Genomic DNA, 6,396 nt, shown 5'->3' with positions numbered 1-6,396 from the left:
ATTAATCTTTCAATTGACAGTACTGTCTTGCCTGAAAAATACACTAGCTCAAAAGAATAACGATGGCACACAGCTTCTGGGAGTACCTAGCCAATGTTTGACATAAGGCCCATTCCATGAAATGGGACTCAGGTCTGAGACAATGCTTGAGTCCCCTAGAACCAGAAACTGGATAACCCCCAGAGACCTAGGGTAAAACCAAATACTACTGTTCTTAAAAAAGAAGTAGTGAGCGATAAAATGACTTCTAATGAAAACAAACAAACAAACAAACAAACAAAACAATATTCAGCTATACACAGAGATCAGTACCTAATTAAACCATTTTCGGAGTAGCTTTCTTCTCCAGCAGATGAGGACAAATATAAACACCAACAGCTAGACATCTTTGGAAACAAAACCCTAAATTTGATGTCTTCTTCAATTCCCTACCTTGAGAGCTCAGGGAACATTGCTTAAAGAAAGGAGAAAAGAGTGTAACAGCCACAGTGGATGGAGAACACCAAGAGTACAAGGTTCTCTAAATCAGCTGAGCAAAACTCATTAGAACTCACAGGGACTGAAATAGCAAGTAAAGAGCCTGTGAGTTCTATATAAAGTCATCTGAATATATATTGTACTTTTCTTTTTAGGTTTTATTTATTTATTTATTTATTTATTTATTTATTTATTTATTTAGGTTTTTTGAGACAGGGTTTCTCTGTATAGTATAGCGCTGGCTCTCCTGGAACTCACTCTGTAGACCAGGCTGACCTCAAACTCAGAAATCCACTTGCCTCTGCCTGCCAGGTGCTGGAATTAAAGGCATGCACCACCACTGTCTGGCCTTATTTGAGTATCTTTTATTAAATATTTACTTTATTTACCTTTCAAATGTTGTCCCCTTTCCTGGTTTCCCCTCTGAAAACCCACTATAGCCTACCCCTACCCCTGCTCACCAACCCACCCACACCTGCTTCCTGGCCCTGGCAGTCCCCTATACTGGGACATAGAGCCTTCACAGGACCAAGGGCCTCTACTCACATTGATGACCAACTAGGCCATCCTCTACTACATATGCAATTGGAATCTTGAGTCTCACCATGTGTACTCTTTGGTTGGTGATTTAGCCCCTGGGAGCTCTGGTGGTAATGGTTAGCTGATATTGTTGTTCCTCCTATGGAGCTGTATACCCTTCAGCTCCTTGGGTCCTTTCTCTAGCTACTTCATTGGGGACCCTGTGTTAGATTCAATGGTAGGCCACAAGGATCCAGCTCTGTATTTGTCAGAAATTGATGGAGCCTTTCTGGAGACAGCTAGAACTTGCTTCTGTCAGTAAGCACTTGTTGGCACCCACAATAGTGTCTGGGTTTGGAGTTTGTATATGTGATATATCCCCAGGTGGGGCAGTCTCTAGATTGTCATTCCTTTAGTCTCTCCTACACACTTTGTCTCTGTAACTTCTTCCATGGGTATTTGGTTACCCCTTCTAAAAAGGATCAAAGTATCACACTTTGGTCTTCCTTCTTCTTGAGTTTCATGTAGTTTGTGAATTGTGTCTTGGGTAATCTGAGATTCTGGCCTAATATCCACTAATCAGTGAGTGCATGCCCTGTGTGTTCTTTTGTGATTGGGCTACCTTACTCACAATGATACTTTCTAGTTCCAACCATTTGCCTAAAAATTTCATAATTTCATTGTTCTTAATAGCTGAGTAGTAATCCATTGTGTATATGTACCACATTTTCTGTAGCCATGCCTCTGTTGAGAGACATCTGAGTTCTTTCCAGCTCCTGGCTATTATAAATAAGGCTATGATGAATATAGTGAAGTTTGTGTCTTTTTTACATGCTGGAGCATCTTCTGGTTATATGCCCAGGAGTGGTATTAGTAGGTCTTCAGGTAGTATTATGTCCAATTTTCTGAGGAACCTCCAAACTGATTTCCAGAGTGGTACCAGCTTGTATTTCTACCAAAAATGGAGGAGTGTTCCTCTTTCCCTACAACCTCGCCAGCATCTGCTGTAACCTGAATTTTTAATCATAGTCATATTGACTGTAGTGAGGTGGAATCTCAGTGGATCAACGATCAAGAATCTCCACATAAAACAAAATACACTGAATCTAGTAGAAAAGAAAGTGGGGAAGATCCTCGAGCACTTGGGCACAGGGGAAAATTTCCTTAACAGAACACCAATAGCCTATGCTCTAAGATGAAAAATTGACAAATGGGACATCATAAAATTGCAAAGCTTCCTTAAGGCAAAGGACACTTTCAATCAGACAAATAGAAAACCAACAGATTTGGAAAAGATCTTTACCAATAGTACATCTGATAGAGGGCTAATAGCTAATATATACAAAGAACTCAAGAAGTTAGACATACGCCAGCAAGATTTTGCTGAAAGGACCCTGATATAGCTGTCTCCTGTGAGGCTTTGCCAGTGCCTGACAAATACAAAAGTGGATGCTCACAGTCATCTTTTGGATGGAACACAGAGTCCCCAATGTAGGAGCTAGAGAAAGTACCCAAGAGCTAAAGGGGCCAACAACCCTATAGGTGGAACAACAATATGATCTAATCAGTACCCCCCAGAGCTCATGTCTCTAGCTGCATATGTAGCAGAAGATGACCTAGTGGGCCATCATTGGGAGAAGAGGCCCTTGGTCTAGCAAATTTTATATGCCCCAGTACAGGGGAACGCCAGGGCCAAGAAGTTGGAGGGAGTGGGTAGGGGAGCAGGGCGGGGGAGGGTATAGGAAACTTTTGGGATAGCATTTGAAATGTAAATGAAGAAAATATCAACAACAACAAAAAAAAAAGAAGTTAGACTCCAGAAAAATTAAATAATCCTATTTAAAAATGGAGCACAGTTGGACAGAGGTGGGGCATGCCTTTAATCCCAGCATTTAGGAGGCAGAGTCAGGTGGATTTCTGAGTTCGAGTAAAGCCTGGTCTATAGAGTGAGTTCCACAACAACCAGGGCTACACAGAGAAACCCTGTCTAGAAAAACCAAAAACCAAAAACCAAAAAAAAAAAAAAAAAAAAATTGGGGCACAGAGCTAAACAAAGATTTCTCAACTGAAGAATACTGAATGGCTGAGAAGCACTTAAAGAAATGTTCAACATCATTAGTCATCAGGGAAATGCAAATCAAAACAAACCTGAGATTCCATCTCATTTTAGTATTTTTAGGGAACCTCTGAGTGTACATGCAAGTGAGTCTTTGATTCTCGTGCCTTCTCTTGGGGTTCTGTTTCTTCTGTTGGTTTTCATTGTCCAACTTCAATGTGATGGATATTGTTTTATCCTATTATATTTTATACCATTATATTTTGTGGTTATCTCTCAGTAGCCTATTCTTTTCTAATGAGAAACAGAAAAAGATTGAGTCTACATAGGAAGAGTTGAGGGGAAGAAATTAGGAACAAAGAGGTAGGGAAATGTTGTCAGCTTATATTGTACAAGAAAAGAATCAACTTTGAATAAAAGGAAAAAATAAGAATAGAACTAAAAGAGAAGGGTAGAAAAGAAAAAGGAGAGGCAGCTGAGGTGAGGCAAGCCAGTAAGCATGATACCTCCACTGTTTCTACCTCAAGTTCCTGCCCTGACCTCCTTCGATAAAGGACTGTAAAACTGTAAAATAAAATAAACTCATTCTTACCCTGGTTGCCTTTGGTTGTAATGCTTATCACAGCAACAGAAAGCTTCCTAGACTAGAAATACAGCAGCATTTTAAGTTTGTTGTTTCTTTTTTTTTTTTTGTAAATCATAATTATATTTAATGTGTAGTTTTATATTAAATTACAATAGCATTAAAGTTTCCACAAAAATGGGAAATGAAAGACAAAGTCAAAGCATTTTTTTCATAGAGAAGATCATTTCTATGTGTATAAATTCATATAACTGTTTTCCCAAATTCACAGTGAAAACCTTAAGAATGTATAAAGACAAATACATGACAGAATTCTAAAAAAAAAAAAAAAAAAAAAAACCCTAATTTGAGAGCATAGTTGTACAACAGGGCACACAGGCATCACAGGTGAGTTGATAGAAAGTTATTTCAGTCAAGGAAAAGAAGCCATGGTGTGTGCCTTTTGATTCCTCAGTTTCCATTCAGCGTCCATAAATTGTAGTCCTTAAACCTCAAGAGGCATTTCAGGAAACTACTGCCATACTCCTGATCTTTGTTCCTCGTTTCCAGTTCTTTAAAAAACAAACAAACAAACAAAAACAAAAACAAAAACATGAAATCTGTGAGGAAACAAGCACCAAGCCTCACAGCTTTCATCTTCACATCCAGGTCTAGCGGGAACTGGATCCCGAAGTTGTCTGCATCCGTGAAGGCCTCTCTCACAAAACCAGACCACTGCTTGGAAATTTTGCCAACTACTGATTCTGCATCTAGAGATTTGAGCTCAAAATCAATGTCTGAACAGCAGCTACACACGACACACGGACCAACGACTTTCAGAACATCCTGCTTCTTCTCATTTTGGAGAGTGAACTTGGGCAGACATGGGTGCCAGGTCTGAGTCACATAACCTACTGGCACCCCAGGAGGAGCCTGGATTTCTATCTCCTGGAGGCAGCAGGGGAAGCAGCAGCTACTGCATCTCAGAGGTCTCTCCAGAGTCATGACTTCTCGACCCAGATTATCCAGGATCCTCAAGGTGAAAGGTCTAGACTCCCCACAGCAGTTTCGGGTACAGCAGTCAGTATCTTCCACTGCAAAGTAAACTCTCTGCCCGAGGCTGTTCTTGATTTCATATTTGTTATTTGTTTCAAAGCCTGTTACGACTCCCAGAAGCTCAATTTGCTGATGAACCAGAAGCTGATCAATCTGAGCTAAGTATTTCAGCCCAAGTGGATAGTTCAGTGGAGGAGGGGGTGCGGGGGGGGGCTGGCATCCATGGGGTCCCCCCAGGGCCACCTGGATGATTATATGCTGGCTGATTTTGGACAGGAAAGCCACTAGGGCCACCACCTGCATAACCTCCTGGTGGGACTGGGTAGCCAGGTTGGTGCCCCGGATAGGGGCCCAGAGGCCCTTGGTAGCCAGCCTGAGGTATGGGGTAAGCACCATGGTCTGAAGGCCCTTGGAAAGCTTCTGGTGGATAGAGAGGGGTATACCCAGCTGGCATATATGTTCCCGGGTGGGGAGCCTCAGTTTGCTTGCTGTGTTTTTCCATGATTTAAACAGTTTCTGAGGCTCCTTCTGCTCTGAAGTCCGTGACCCAATTCCTTGCTAGTGGTGCAGCAGTAGCCTGGCTTTCCCTCTTGTTGTTTTCTTTAATTAGTATTAGTTTGAGGCTCACCTTCATCTTAAAGTCTTTCGAACTTAGCCTATAGAAATCAGTAGAATGCAGACATGCGCTATCACTTCTGGCTCATTAACCTCGTTGACCTTTGAACAAGTTACTTTTCAATAAAAGACAATGATTAAATGTGTATTTTATCATATAAAGGTGGTCCCAGAGATTATCAGAGATTCTCATAAGTTATTTAATGCCTGCCATTTACCTAAATTTATCATATGTAAATTATATACAAATTGTCCTAATGTGATATAATATGATGTACAAATACTCCCTTTTAATGACCAATCTAGCACACTGACATGAAAGGCTACACACATATATAATTCTCTGTGAATCATTACCTGATACTGCTCTTCAAAGTTAACACACAACATAAAACCAGACAATTTATATGAGAGTGATGAAAAAATTGTAGCTATGTTATAATTTTTATCATAGTGAAGCATAAGTAGCATGAAATTAAACTATTTGAGTAAATTATTACTCCCAGTCTCCAGGATTTTAAAAATGTGCGATTATAAATGGCCAGGAAGCCCATGATTCTGTCTATTTCCTGTATTTCCCTAGAGGAATTCTTTGCTTTTCAACAAGAACAAAGCAGCGTAGTATCAATCATCACCAAACATTTTATCTTCTCTGTTAAAAACGGGCTAATCATTATCATGCAAGATCACTTCTGTATTTGATAGTATTTACTGTGTGCCAGCTCTAGGGAAGCTGTAAATCGTCACAGGTGACACAGGGAAAAAGAGAAAAGCGTTCTAGTTCACTAAAGTATAACTTTCAAAGAGAAAAAGAAACATAGTTTTCTAGGGCAATAAATTCTAGGTTATCATTTATCTGAGATGTCACAAAATTTACACTACCATTTAGTGTCGACATGCTTTTGTATTTGTGAGTAAAGTAACATTATATATTTATATGTGTTTATATAATTAAAATGTATACTTATGTAGTTTTAAATCACTTACATTTTTCTTTTAATTTTATTCATAATATATATTTTATTATTATATTATTGTATAGATCATACAAATATAAATAAATATTCAGTGACTAATTACAGCTTCATGTTTCTCCACCCAGATATTCCCA

The 6,396-nt window shown here is 39.5% G+C and overlaps 1 pseudogene; it reads right to left on the bottom strand.

Annotated features, from left to right (window-relative positions):
• Positions 1–4,085: 4,085 nt before the first annotated feature.
• On the bottom strand, positions 4,086–5,210 carry LOC110303516 (phospholipid scramblase 1 pseudogene; annotated as a pseudogene).
• Positions 5,211–6,396: the final 1,186 nt, after the last annotated feature.

Source organism: Mus caroli, unplaced genomic scaffold, assembly GCF_978045245.1.
Source record: "Mus caroli unplaced genomic scaffold, Mus_caroli_1 scaffold_1, whole genome shotgun sequence".
In the NCBI taxonomy this organism is placed as follows: domain Eukaryota; kingdom Metazoa; phylum Chordata; class Mammalia; order Rodentia; family Muridae; genus Mus; species Mus caroli.
This window is presented reverse-complemented; position numbering and strand designations above follow the sequence as displayed.